Source organism: Gadus macrocephalus, chromosome 22, assembly GCF_031168955.1.
Source record: "Gadus macrocephalus chromosome 22, ASM3116895v1".
NCBI lineage: Eukaryota > Metazoa > Chordata > Actinopteri > Gadiformes > Gadidae > Gadus > Gadus macrocephalus.
The window spans coordinates 6232103-6247321 of NC_082403.1; the positions used below are offsets into that span (position 1 = coordinate 6232103).

A 15219-nucleotide genomic window follows, 5' to 3' on the forward strand; every position below is an offset into this window, starting at 1 on the left:
ATGGGGGATAAATGTACCCATGAGAATATTATTGGTATTTCCGCGTTTGGAAACACACACTCACACACACCACTAATCCTACACCGTATGATGACATTTCCACGTCCATCCGGTTTAATTTCCTGGTTTTAAGGAACGTCAACAATCCATACCGCCACCTAAGAGGTCGAATCCATTCCCGGAGAAAGGGAAAAGTTCAAAAAGGTATGTTTGCGAGTGGCCGCGAATCAATAGATATCCTCGGCTTCGATGGTCAATAGTTTTAAATGAGAAAGGAAACAGGGGAGCCTTCTCCCGCGGCTTGAGATTGGCTCCACTGGAATCCTCTAGGGGTTATCACCTTACATATACAGCGGGTTCCCTTCCTACTGCTGCCCTCCAATGTTGAGGCTGTGTGCGCGCCCGCGGTACGGTAAGACGCTGGGTACAAAAAAACCTCTGAAACCGAAAAGGCAAACACAAAATCCCGCAATTGGAATTTGGCATTGTTTGCCGTGAAATTCTTCATGGATAATGCTAATGTTTGCGCTGATTTGATGAGGCTGGGCGGACGGCGACAGAGGGGATGGTGATTTCGTGGTTAATTATGAGTCAGTGATTTCCAAGTGCCAAAAGACTCAATGTAAATGTAAATGGATTGGATACCATGCGAAAGCGCTGGCATACGATAGCATCAGGGGACATTAGGGGGGTTATTTGTAAGACCATAATGGTTACTGAGACTGATGTAATATTCATGTAAATATTGTGGCTTGGATGACCTTATTAGAAACGAGGGCATAATTAAAACATAAAAAGTAAAAAAAAAAGAGAAATACCATCTGGCCCAATGTAAGTAAATGAAGCAAGGTAATGGGGCTGTCACTGTGATAACAGTGTTTTAATACATTGGTATTAAAACGTGGCTATGGCCGCGTCGTTTGTACTACTCTCAGATACCGGCGATCTCCGCTATGGATCAAGTCTCCCGCTTTTACTTTGTAATACTTCAATTGGAAATTTCCTGTCTTTCGTCTTATCGCGATGCCCGCCTAAACGTCTCTTATAAAGTGATTCATGCCGAAATGGCCTTTGGGTTTGAAGGGTGCTATAAATAAACTTGAGTAAAACTCATTCTCGTTCGATCTTTAATAACAAAGTGATTAAATACAACCAGTACCTAGTAAAAAAAAACATGCAGAGGAAAAGCCAATGAGATCCTAAGCCAACAAAGATCTTTTTTATTTTCTTTATGGAATCCCTCCTCCTTCCTGTTGAGCCTAGTTCACCGTCTAGCTTTTACCGCCTACAGGCCGTTACAGGAACTGCACCTGGTTCTCGTCCGCATTAGGTTCACACACAGACGGTCATGGCTGCCGCTTGAGTAAAGCCCATGTCGTCTCAAAGGGAGAAGTGGAGCCTGTCAGCAGAGATCTTCCAAGGGGTCGCTGATAAAGATGATGGAGAGAGACAAGACACTGGCGAGGAGGAGGAGGAGGAGGAGGAGAGAGACAGAGGTCTAACATGAGAGAAAGAGAGAGAGAGAGAGAGAGAGAGAGAGAGAGAGAGAGAGAGAGAGAGAGCGGAGGGAGAGCATGACATGGTAGAAAAAAGGAGAGATGAAGGCAGAGGACAGAGGTCTAACATGAGAGAGAGAGAGAGAGAGAGAGAGAGAGAGAGAGTGAGAGACAGAAGTCTAAAATGAGAGAGAGAGAGGTCTAACATGAGAGAGGAGAGAGAGAGAGAGAGAGAGAGAGAGAGAGAGAGAGAGAGGTCTAACATGAGAGAGAGAGAGAGAGAGAGAGAGAGAGAGAGAGAGAGAGAGAGAGAAGAGAGAGAGAGAGAGAGAGAGAGAGAGAGAGGGAGGGCATGACATGGTAGAAAAAAGGAGAGATTGAAGGGTTTATGTATTGAGGGAGAAGGAAAGAGATGGAGAAGGAAGGAAAGAAAGAGAGGGGATGGTGGGGGTTGGGCTGGAGAAGGACAGACGACACTGAGTGGATGACGAATGGTTAAATGAACGACTGAGTAGCCGGACGAAAAGAAAAGCCATTTACCGGGATGACAAGTCATGTGAGCGAGTGCTTGAGAGAGAGAGAGGGAGAGAGAGATAGTGAGGGAAGACTGGGATAGGGATGAACTGAGAGAGATTAGGAGAGCAAGCGAGAGAGTAAGCAAGAGAGAGAGAGAGAGAGAGAGAGAGAGAGAGAGAGAGAAGGGAGGAACAGAGAGAGAATAAGACAGAGCTAGAAAGAGAGAGCAAGCAAGAGAAAGACAGAGAGAGAGAGAGAGAGAGAGAGAGAGGGAGAAGGGGAAAGGGAGGAACTGAGAGAGAATGAGAGAGAGCAAGCAAGATGGAGCAAGCAAGAGAAAGAGAGAGAGAGAGGAAGGGAGGAAGGGAAGGATAGAGAGAGACGTAGGAGAGAGAGACTTACGAGAGAGAGACAGACAATGACAGAGAGAGAGAGAGAGAGAGAGAGAGAGAGAGAGAGAGAGAGAGAGAGAGAGAGGAGGGGAAAGGGAGGAATTGATAGAGAATAAGAGAGAGCAAGCAAGAGAAAGAGAGAGAGGGATGAGGGGAGAGAGAACAGGTGGAAGATGGATGGCTGTACTTGAGTCGATGGATTCAGAGGGCGATATGTTAGTGAGCTACACGCTGGAGGAGAGAGGAACAACAGACTGGGAGGAAACCCCGCGGGAGATGGACACACGAGACAAGAGACCGGGGCCAGGTGCCGCTCACCACAGGGGTGTAACGTGTGAGGGGGTCCCACAGTGGGACCCCCTCACACCGAGGACACCTGCAGAGAAACAGTTGCACATAGAGAGTGGGGGGGGGGGGGGGGGGGGGGGAGAGAGAGAGGGGGGGAGAAAGAGAGGGGGGGGGAGAAAGAGGGGGGGGGAGGGGGAAAGAGAGGAGAGAGGGAGAGAGAGGAGAGAGTGAGTGAGTGAGTGAGTGAGTGAGTGAGTGAGTGAGTGAGTGAGTGAGTGAGTGAGTGAGTGAGTGAGTGAGTGAGTGATGAGTGAGTGAGTGAGTGAGTGAGTGAGTGAGTGAGTGAGAGAGAGAGAGAGAGACACTTAAGAAAGAGAGAGAGGGAGAGAGAGAGGGTTGAAGAAGGGTCCAAACGAATATTGGATGCAACCATTTGAAAAAGGACATTTCGTGACGTCACACGAATAAATTGACCACGGATTCCACCGTCCCGTTGTCAACGTTACCCAAGTGCATGTGCGTGCGCAGGTGAAGTAGCAGGTTTGTCTGTCTGTGTATTTCAATTTGTGGCTAACTCGCAAGATAAGCGACTAGATAGATAACAAAATAGCCACAAACGCGCTAAATAGCTGAACAGCTAATAGCGTACAGGCCTCCACAAATGCTGACGTATCAGGTTAATTTAATTTCTAAGTGCCGCTATTGTTCGGCTATTCTGCTCATCCCACCACTTTATCCTTAATTATCAGGGTGAATTTGAGATGAATTCAACAAGAAAGAAGAGTTTAAAACAATGCTAAAGTGCAAATCAAATTCAAGCAAACTAATTGGTGCTTTTTCCACCTTTCCAGGTCCCTCAGCCTCTTGGGCTGCTTCTATTTCTAAATATCTACTCCCTGCTAGCTAATGTTTAATCACCCCCACACCCTCCAGCCCCCGTCCAAACCCCTACCCCCCCTCCTCCTCCTCCTCCTCCCTCCCCTCCTCCTCCTCCTCAATGTTTTTGGAGGCATCTTTAACCAGGAGCTCAGATCAATAGAGAAAATGTCTCCAATGTGCTACTTTGTGTGCGTGTGTGCTTGCATGCATGTGCACACGTGTGTGCATGCAGGTGTGTGTGTGTGTTTGTGTTAAAGCCCATTAGTGTGCCTGTGTGTGTGCCTGTGTGTGTGCGTGATTGCGTGTGTGTGTGTGTGTGTGTGTGTGTGTGTGTGTGTGTGTGTGTGTGTGTGTGTGTGTGTGAACACCCATGGGGTATACCAATGTGTGCGTGCATGCATGTGTGCATGCATGTTTGTGTGTATGTTTGTCTGTATGAATCCGTGTGTGTGTGTCTGTGCGTGCGTGCGTGCGTGTGTGTGTGTGTGTATCGACGTGTGCATTATGCATGAGGCTTAAGTGCGCCCCTGGGAGGAGTGCTATGCAACATGTTTCTAATATCTTATTCACACCGTGTCTTTCTGTATTTTAAACATGCTTCCTCTCAGGAGATTAACACTCTCAGGCCTTGGAAGCTTCCAGGCGTCTAACCTTCTGGGGTAGTGGAGACTTGAGTAGACTCTCCTGGTTCCGTGTATCGGGAATAACGTGTGATAGATTGGCACCACTGATGTACTTGGGGAGTGGCTGGGATACATATCTTGAACCTATATCGGATTTGGATTTGATATGTGAACTAAACTAAGATGAAGATGTTTGCTTTTATGACGAGTGGGCACGCTATCTTGTGTTATCGTACATCACTATTTTGGCCATAGCTTTTAGTCAGGGCTGTAACATCATTCACTTCAAGGAAATGTATGAATGTGACTTGTGGTATGTTTTGCATGAAAGAAAACCTTAGGGAATCTAGATCTGCAACCCACCATCAACATGATAGAACCCCTCTTTCTAAACTGTGGAGGATTTCCCCAGCAACATGTAGCCAGTCAGTAAGTACATCTGGAGCTCTGCAACCGACCATCATCGCTCAGCCTGTAGGAGTCTACCATGTCTTCAGAGCGGACATTATCTCTCAGCTCATTTGCATAGTCCTGTATTCATTCAAGCCGTTTAGACTGAAAAAACATGCATTTTCAACCCACCGCTTTCTCAGCTATGATGGCGGCCGCCCCCCACAACGAACAAGATATACAGGCACCCGTCAACCAGACTTGTACAACCCACCAGGCGTTGAGAGAACAGACAGCAACCCCTCCTTTGTGAAGCAGGGTATGTGGTGCTGTATGTATGTATAGCTGTGTTTCATGCTATTTCACACTGGGCGCCAGAAGTACCAGATGTCACATGCTGGGTTTCTTCTCGCGTGACGTTTTAGAGCTGGGGCGTTAAAGCCGCACCCTACCATGAACATTTGAGTATCCATTTTAAATGTAAAGTGAGCCCGCACGCACGCACACGCACGCACGCACGCACGCACGCACGCACGCACGCACGCACGCACGCACGCACGCACGCACGCACGCACGCACGCACGCACGCACGCACGCACACACACCACGGCGTGTGCGACGGTCACGGTCAAACAGACCTGTCCCAAACTCGTGTCCCTCGGCGCGCGACGACGGACGCCTTTAAATCAGAATCAAGCCCTTTTTTTTTTTTTTTTGGTATTTCAACCTATAGCACAGATGTGAAATGTTAAACCTCGGTGTTGATTCAACATTTCACACGGGGCGCGCTCCACCATTCAAATGTCACCGCTCGGGTTTGTCACGGTGTTGTAAACAGGCCGCAGATTTGCAGTTGGAACACCTCCTCCCAGATCTACGTATCACTGGTATCGTACGTATCACTGCGTATCTACTGGTATCACCTCTCTACGCCGGTTGGAGGTAAAGGGCGGGGAGAGTCGACCGACATACAGTACATGCCGATCCCATACGTTGTCCATTATTAATACACCAACGGCTCCTGAGGCGTTCCTGAACTGGATTTTCCGTAGCAAACCCGACACCTTCGACACGCCGCAGATGAAAGACGACCGTGGCCGCGGGCTGCGGCACGTGTTCCCCCGAACACGTCTCTCCTCCCCCTGTGCGGCGCGCAGTGGGGCGCCCGGACCGAGGGGAATCAAGCAACGTGCTGCTCGCGTCGGATTTACATTCGCGGTTAGCCGCCCGCGGCCCGCGGCCCGGGCGTTTGTTAACGGGGTTGAAAGGGAATGGGACATCTAGCACGCGCCAAAGCTCAGCACCGCCGCCCCAGTGTTGGCTTTGTACCACACCGCAGGGTTTCACTAGCCTGGCTCCGCCCGCCTAAGTACTTCCGCTCAATTTGAATTTCCCTTCAGTACTAGTACTTCTGTACAAATGAAATTAAATGAAGTACGAGAGTCTGGTAGAACCAGGCTAGGGTTTCACCGCGCTGGTTCACAACCAGAACATCTCCGGCACGCAGCCTGCGAACGCAGCTATCTATGTCATTACTCCCAATCCTTTGTGTAGATGATAGCTTTATGACGCGCTTATGCCGCTTTGTGCCTGTTTGAAAAGCATCAATTGGAAAGTAAAAAAATCATGCATACCGGAGGCAGGGAGGTGCCATGCCGTAATTCCGACGCCTCATTGTTCCGACGTCTCAATGGTCCGAAATATTTCCCATTAGATCGACATGCCACTATGCCGACGGTTCAATGTTCCGAAAACGGAACCCATTGGTCCGAAGGTCCGTTTGTCCGACTTTTCAAAAAGGAGGCGCATTAGGCCGACGGTTCAATATGCCGAATAGGCCAAGGCACAATTCCACATGTGTGATTATGAAACCAAAAATAAAAGACGATAGGCTAAGTTCCAGCAGTGCACTTCACCAAGCCAGACTGTTGCTGTGGGCTTGAACGGTCACAAGAGGTGAATTTATGAAGCGCACGTTATACAAGGACTAATGCTTTTCCCGTAAAGAAGTCAAACGGTGAGTGAAAAACAAATACAATTTTTATCTTTAGTAGCTGTGTGTGGGCCTATATGTGTTGTTTACTGTGTTTACAGTGGGCTTTAGCCTAAATAATTTCGCTGGTATTGATTTAGTCAAACTTATACCTCATACCGTGTACTTAGTCAAGTGTTTGCGTGTGCGTGTGTTCGTGCGTGTGTTCGTGCCCGTGTTGAGAATTAGACCTACGCTCTCTGTCCGTGGGGCTGAAACACCCTGTCGAAATGAAGTGAAGCGTTGTCACTTTGCTCTCCAATATTCATCGTGAACGTGATATGTAGGCCTATGTTGTATTTTGGAGAGAGAGTGAGAGAGAGCGAGAGAGAGCGAGAGCACGAGCGAGAGCGCGAGCGAGGTATAAAACTCTTTATATGTAGGCTCATTCGGCATATTGAACCGTCGGCCTAATGCGCCTCCTTTTTGAAAAGTCGGACAAACGGACCTTCGGACCAATGGGTTCCGTTTTCGGAACATTGAACCGTCGGCATAGTGGCATGTCGATCTAATGGGAAATATTTCGGACCATTGAGACGTCGGAACAATGAGGTGTCGGAATTACGGGCAGGCCCCGGCAGGGAACGCCATTTTTGGCAAAATATATAGGTGGACTATCACGCTCCGACGCCAACACACTACTGAAGAGCAATCGACACTTTTTAGATTATTTAGAAGAAACAACGCATCTTACCTAAGATAATATATATTTTTACGAAATAAACGACCACCCAAAAAACAACAGAATTGATGGCATGTTTCTGTTTAATGAGTTTGCTGTCCTGGAAAGACCACCAATGCCCAGACGGGGATTAATGTCTCTGCCTTTTCACAATGATTAGTCCATATTTCATCCCGTTGTTATGGATCACGTATAGTTTGGCTTGGGGGATTATGATGGCGTGTGTGCGTTTGTCACTAGTTTCTACATGGTGCTGCTAAATACGACCTGCCACATAGCATTTTTTACTTTGAACACAGAGCAGTGTTCAACAACGTTTTCGGCATCTATGCGTGTTATGACTATGCAAACAGATATGTATTAATCCGTGCGTGTGTGCGTGCGTGTGTGCTTGTGTGTCTATGTATGCGCGTGTGTGTGTGTTTGAAAAACTATGTGTTGCTTGCCCAGGGAGGTCACTGGGGATCGAACCAAGTCCAGTTGAACTGGGAGCCAAACTCCCACCTTAACCACTCTATTACCCTGCGTGTGCGCATGTGCATGTGTGCGTGTGTGTGTGCCTGTGCCAGTGTGATTATTGTCAGTTGATGTGTGCCTCCTAGTTATGCCTAGATGAACAGTCTGATTGCCTGCTACATTATAATGAAGCCGCGGTGCATGTCGACTTCTGATATACCCGCTCACTCCTTATGTTTCTGTGTGCGCGGGTTCCACATGTGCAGGCGCGTGTGTGTGTGTGTGTGTGTGTTTGTGTGCAATTCGTATGTGCATCGTAAATGCAGACATGCCTAGTTGAACATGATGCCCGGATCTTGTAGCCAGACTAAATAAGCAAATCATTCATGTATTATGTTGTCCTTAGGGTTACTTGTGTAGATGTACGCTTGTGTGTGTCTGCTGCTGGGGTTCCTTGCTGGGCTCAGTGACATCATTGGTGCGTGAAGAGGAATATAAATGACTCAATTCTTAACCGGTATTTTCTGGTGAGGAGCCCTGAGAGCAAGTACATCAATAAATAATAATCATCATCTGAATTGTCTTCTTATAGAAATTGCACTGTGGGAATATGCTTTATCCAATCATTTGATAGTATGGAATGGATCACTGCCAACGCTGGATAACCAGGTAGTGAACACTGGGTTACACACACACACACACACACACACACACACACACACACACACACACACACACACACACACACACACACACACACACACACACACACACACACACACACACACAGAGTTAAAGGTTACACATTTTGCATTGCCATTAGTGCTATTATGACACTAGTAGTTGTTGCTGTAAAAATACGTGCCTAATTAAACTCCATTTCATTGAGTTGATTTTTAATTAGCTAAGTGCTACTATATGTTAAAAGCTTATTTTCCCAGATCAACAAAAAAATCTAAACTGTAATTACATTGTAAGATCCATGTCCAAAAGGCCACAAAGATGATGACCGCTCCGGTTTTTAATCAGCCACTGAACTCTTCAGATTTTAAGTAGTTCCTCACAACAAAACTCACCTGCATGATGCAATTAGGGGATAACCCAGTTAGCCTGCTGTGCAGTAGCACCGACTCCCAACTCCTCAAGGACACTAATCTCATTACAGGTCCCTGTAGGTCCATCTATAGGTCTCCCCCTCTCTCTCTCTCCCTCTCTCTCTCGACATCCCTCTCCCTCGCTTATGAAACTCCTTTATGCAAAAACACAAAAACCCTCCTGACATTATGTATGCAGATGGAATGCTTAAACATCCAGGCTGGGCGCAAACCGAAAACACATCCATCATCATCCCCATGACAACCAGGGATAGAGACGTCAATCACGCGCTGTCCCGAGGGAGGCTGCTGGGATATGCATACACGCCCATGTGACCAAGCGCGGGCGTCGGCGGCGACGCTGTAGGATACAACGAGCGGCACTACCTCGAAAAGCGTGTACCCAGTACCCACAGGATACAGGGTTTGTTTCAGACAAACACACTTCCTCCCCTACTCTCGCTTTCTCCCACACACACACACACGAACACACAAACACACTTTCCCTCCTACTCTCCCTTTCACAAACACACACAGTCACACACACAATCTTTCTCTCCAACTCTCAGAGTCACACACACACACACACACACACACACACTGTGTCTCTCTGGCTCTGTCCCTGATGTGGTAACAGGCTGGAGCACGGGCTGACCGTCTGTCTGTCTGTCCTTCCAGGGAGGTGTTGCCAGTGCTAAGCAGTCACATCCCAGCAGGGTGTCTGGGGGTTTGTGAGCGGGGTTGGGCAGCTTGCTAAAAGGGCACTTTTTTCTAAAAACATAAATAGGATTTTATCCCCCAATGGAGTGTTAATCCTCGCAAAAAAAAAAGAAAAAGGAAAGAGGAGCTCAAAGCTCATTGGCTGTATAACAAGTGTGAGGGAAAATAATTCAAAAATAAAAAGCAGACGGAAAGCCGGAAAGTCCAAAATGCACTAAGCCGTGTGAGGGAACAGCTGCAGTGGAACATCTCCGCCTGATCCGACCGGTCGGAGCAGGTTTTACCCAGGCTAGCGCCGCTGAGCAGCAAGCCTCCAGACGCGGAGAAGCTAGCGGAAAATACCCAGCGACATATTTAAAATACTGAGCGGCCAGGTGAGCCTCCATGTGCAGCCATCTTGTCAAGGGAACGGAAACAATGGAATGTATGTTGCTGTGCTGTTGGTGGACCTTGCTCTCTCTCTCCATATCTCATGCTCTTTACCCTGTTCTCAATCTTGCTCTCTCTCTCCATCTCTTTTCTCTCCATCTCTCGACCTCTCCCTCTCTCTCCATTTCCATCTCTCTCTCTCTTTGTTTTCCTGTTTTCTGTTTCTCCATCTCTCGCGTGTACATGTGTGTGCCCACGTGTGTGGTTGCATGTTGATATGTGTGTGTGTGTGTGTACGCCCTGCTCTCTGTTTAACACTAATCACTCTCATATGTTCAATGTCAAATCAAAGGATTTGAATGAAACAACAGTTAATTAACAATGACAATAATGTATGATAATAATTATAAGCTCTCTCTCTAAAGCTCCCTCCATCTCTCTCTCTGACAACTTTCCTCTCACTCGGTCCCTGATCTCCCCCACTGTGTCGTCAAAGCAGACAGAGTAATAAAGTTTTCCCTCTCTCCATGTCTACTTTTTTTCTTCGTCTGTGTTTTCTACAGACGAGTACTGGACGTAACCTCCTCCCCTGCATGTCTTTCTCCAGCACACTCCATCTCCCCAGTCACACTCTCCCTCTTCAACTCCCTGTATGTCTCTCCCTCCCTCCCCCCCCAATCTCCCTCTCCCTCTATCTTGTCCTGCATTCATCTCTCTCGCCCTCCCCTCTCCTCATACAGATTAAACTGTCTATCTTGCTGTCCGCTCTCAGGCGGTGTTTGTCAGTGTGTGTGTGTGTGTGTGTGTGTGTGTGTGTGTGTGTGTGTGTGTGTGTGTGTGTGTGCTCATATGTGTGTGAGTGTGTATCACCGTGTGTGCAGGCATGTGGGTGTGTGTGTCCATTTGTCTTTGAGTCCGTGTTTGAGAGCACGTGGGGCTGAGGTACTGGGCGAGAGAACGAGGGAGAGAGACCCAGACACAGAGGTGGAGCATTAACCTGTCAAAAGTATCTCCTGAAAGAGACAAGTGTTACTTACAGCAAGAGAGGGGGGGGGGGGGGGGGTAGAGATCGAGGTAGAAATAGAACGAGAGAGAGAGAGGCAGAGAGAGAGAGAGAGAGAGAGGAGAGAGAGAGAGAGAGAGAGAGAGAGAGAGAGAGAGAGAGAGAGAGAGAGAGAGAGAGAGAGAGAGAGAGAGAGAGAGAGAGAGAGAGAGAGAGAGAGAGAGAGGGGGAGTCGGGTCAGCATTTCACTAAACTCTAACTGCTGGTAGGTATGTGAGCTGATTCTGTTTCCATGGCAACGTTGTCTGCTGTAACTTTGAGGACACAACCCTGCACGATGAGTGGAGCACGTGGACAGACACATGCACCCGCTCTCTCTCTAACAGACACACACACATACAGACCCCCTCCCCCCCCTCCCCGTAACTAACACATCCTCCCTCCCATGACTCCATCCTTCAAACTGCATCCCCACATGACCATCACTGTACTGTGTGTATAAACCTACTTTATAACCTCATTATACTACCACCAGTCACGTCTCCAGTATGACAGTGTAAAAACACAGTCCTTCATTGCTCCACCACACATTTCACTCACATACACACACAGGCAAAAGGTCCGGTCTTTGTGTTGTCATGGCAGCCGCGACCATTGTTCGGTCGTCGCGGCAACAGACGTCTGTCACGGGGCTGCCGCCCGCCCGCCGCTCACTCGGAAGCCGCTAAGTAGCCGTGACTAATCTTCATAGCCTCTCCATGTTTAATCTCAATGCCTTTGCTCCTTTTGTCTTTGTGCTTCCCCTTACCTTAGCCATGGTGAGATTGACACGTTGCATCTTGACACACACACACACACACACACACACACAACGACACACACACACTCATACACACACACACAAACACACTTAAAGACCCCTCTCACAAGACATTCCTTCAGTCGACTTCTAACACATACTGTATGTGCGAGCAAGCACACACACACACACACACACACACACACACACACACACACACACGCAAACTTTTTACCCATTAACTTCCTTTCTAAAGTTCTGAGTAAAAGAATACTTTTTCTTGCGCACACGGAATGGGTCAAGATACAAGTTTATGTTCGGAACAGGGTAAACATACGTGAGTAGTTTGTATAACGTGGCCATGGTAGAATGCCCGTGTGGCATGTGACATGCAACAAAACCCCTTGTGATGTGTGTTTCCCTTGGGACTTATACTGTCAACCTGAAGCTCAATACAGGCGCCGCCATACATTCAAAGCAGATCACGTGTTTCCATGTTCGCCATAGAAATCCAATTCAAATCCATTTCATGACCGAGGACAGCCAACAGCCGGCTGTTGATTGGAGGAGGGCTTCAGATATGATTCAGGGTTCTGGAAGGTACCGCCGCGGGACACTATGGGATGTTTATGGTCGGCTCCCCGGCTGTAAACCAGCCCAGATTCAGATGAATGAAAAGGCTGGCTCTAAAATGGCATGTGAGGTAGAGAGAGGTAGGGTTGGGGAGAGAGAGAGAGAGGCAGAGGGAGAGATATATCGAGAGGAGAAGAGGAAAATGGGGGAGGAGAGGGAAGAGGAGAGAACACTTGCCACCTCTAAAATGTACTGCATTTGGCTGGGGGCTTGTCACATGTAAACACACACCGTACACACACACACACACACACACACGCACACACACACACACACACACGGTATCAGTGGGACATTGTTTGCCACGCTAAATCGTTTAGTGGCTTAACGACCACCCTGCTGACAACAGCATGTGCTTGTGTGTGTACCTCTTTGTGTTGCATGTGTGTTATCGCTACACGGTACATTGATGGGGTGTGTGTGTGCTTTCTGTCTGCATGGAATTTTGTGCAAATGCTAAGGATCCAGCAAGAAAGTGTGTGTCTTTTTTCTTTCTTTCTTTTCTGTTTGTTTGTGTTGTGTTTTTTTCATTGTTTATTTTCTGCAGGCGTGTTTGTGTCTTTTTACATTGTTTCCTCTGTGTGTGTGTGTGTGTGTGTGTGTGTGTGTGTGTGTGTGTGTGTGTGTGTGTGTGTGTGTGTGTGTGTGTGTGTGTGTGTGTACATGTTGGCACGCATGCAGGGCTGTGAGGGTGTGTGACTGAGTAATCCGTGGCAGCGGTGTCAGCAGCCAGCTCTCAGGAAATGAAGCCATCCTGGTAAACAAATTATTACACCAATCACAGAGCTGTTAACTAAAGTTCACCTGACACAAACCTGCTGCTGCCTGGGGGAGCACAAACCCACCGTCTCTCGCCCCATCTCTATCTCTCTCTCCCTCTCTCTGTCATTTACAGAGGTACATGGTTCTGTCTGTCTTTCTGCTTGACTGTATCTCTTCCTGTATTTTTCTCTCCGACGGTATTTCTGCCTACCGACTGTATTTTGGTAAATATGTAGGACTGTATTAATATCCTTGTGTCTATCTATCTGACTGTATTTATGTCTGTTACTTTCTCTATCTGACTGTGTTAGTATCTCTATCTGACTGTATTTATGTCTGTTACTTTCTCTATCTGACTGTGTTAGTATCTCTATCTGACTGTATTTATGGCTGTTACTTTCTCTATCTGACTGTGTTAGTATCTCTATCTGACTGTATTTATGGCTGTTACTTTCTCTATCTGACTGTGTTAGTATCTCTATCTGACTGTATTTATGTCTGTTACTTTCTCTATCTGACTGTGTTAGTATCTCTATCTGACTGTATTTATGTCTGTTACTTTCTCTATCTGACTGTGTTAGTATCTCTATCTGACTGTATTTATGTCTGTTACTTTCTCTATCTGACTGTGTTAGTATCTCTATCTGACTGTATTTATGGCTGTTACTTTCTCTATCTGACTGTGTTAGTATCTCTATCTGACTGTATTTATGTCTGTTACTTTCTCTATCTGACTGTGTTAGTATATCTATCTGACTGTATTTATGTCTGTTACTTTCTCTATCTGACTGTGTTAGTATCTCTATCTGACTGTATTTATGGCTGTTACTTTCTCTATCTGACTGTGTTAGTATCTCTATCTGACTGTATTTATGTCTGTTACTTTCTCTATCTGACTGTGTTAGTATCTCTATCTGACTGTATTTATGTCTGTTACTTTCTCTATCTGACTGTGTTAGTATCTCTATCTGACTGTATTTATGTCTGTTACTTTCTCTATCTGACTGTGTTAGTATCTCTATCTGACTGTATTTATGGCTGTTACTTTCTCTATCTGACTGTGTTAGTATCTCTATCTGACTGTATTTATGGCTGTTACTTTCTCTATCTGACTGTGTTAGTATCTCTATCTGACTGTATTTATGGCTGTTACTTTCTCTATCTGACTGTGTTAGTATCTCTATCTGACTGTATTTATGGCTGTTACTTTCTCTATCTGACTGTGTTAGTATCTCTATCTGACTGTATTTATGGCTGTTACTTTCTCTATCTGACTGTGTTAGTATCTCTATCTGACTGTATTTATGTCTGTTACTTTCTCTATCTGACTGTGTTAGTATCTCTATCTGACTGTATTTATGTCTGTTACTTTCTCTATCTGACTGTGTTAGTATCTCTATCTGACTGTATTTATGGCTGTTACTTTCTCTATCTGACTGTGTTAGTATCTCTATCTGACTGTATTTATGGCTGTTACTTTCTCTATCTGACTGTGTTAGTATCTCTATCTGACTGTATTTATGGCTGTTACTTTCTCTATCTGACTGTGTTAGTATCTCTATCTGACTGTATTTATGGCTGTTACTTTCTCTATCTGACTGTGTTAGTATCTCTATCTGACTGTATTTATGGCTGTGTTAGCCTCTCTATCTGACGGTATTTCTGCCTATCTACCTAACTGTACTTCTATCTATGTGTATGTCTATCTGATTGTATTTCTCTCTATCTGACCGTTTTTTCCGTCCACCCGACTGTATTTCTATCTCCGTTTGTCTACCTGACTCTATTTCTGTCTCTCTATCTGACTGTATTTCTGTCTACCTAACTGTTTTTCTATCTACCTGACGGTATTTCTATATGTGTGTGTCTACCTCACTGTATTTCTGTCAATCTACCTGATGGTATTTCTATCTATGTGTCTATCTACCTGACTGTATTTCAATCGACCTGACTGTATTTCTGTCTACTTGACTGTATTTATGTCCGTATACCAGACTGTATGTCTTTACTGCCTATCCACCAGTCTGTATGTCTCTACTGCCTATCCACCAGTCTGTATGTCTCTACTGTCTATCTACCAGTCTG

The 15219-nt window shown here is 46.4% G+C and overlaps 1 protein-coding gene across 1 annotated transcript in view; it reads right to left on the reverse strand.

Annotated features, from left to right (window-relative positions):
* LOC132451539 (CUB and sushi domain-containing protein 3-like) overlaps positions 1 to 15219 on the reverse strand; it is a 243589-nt gene that overhangs the window by 161973 nt on the left and 66397 nt on the right. The gene's annotated exons all lie outside the window — the stretch shown is intronic.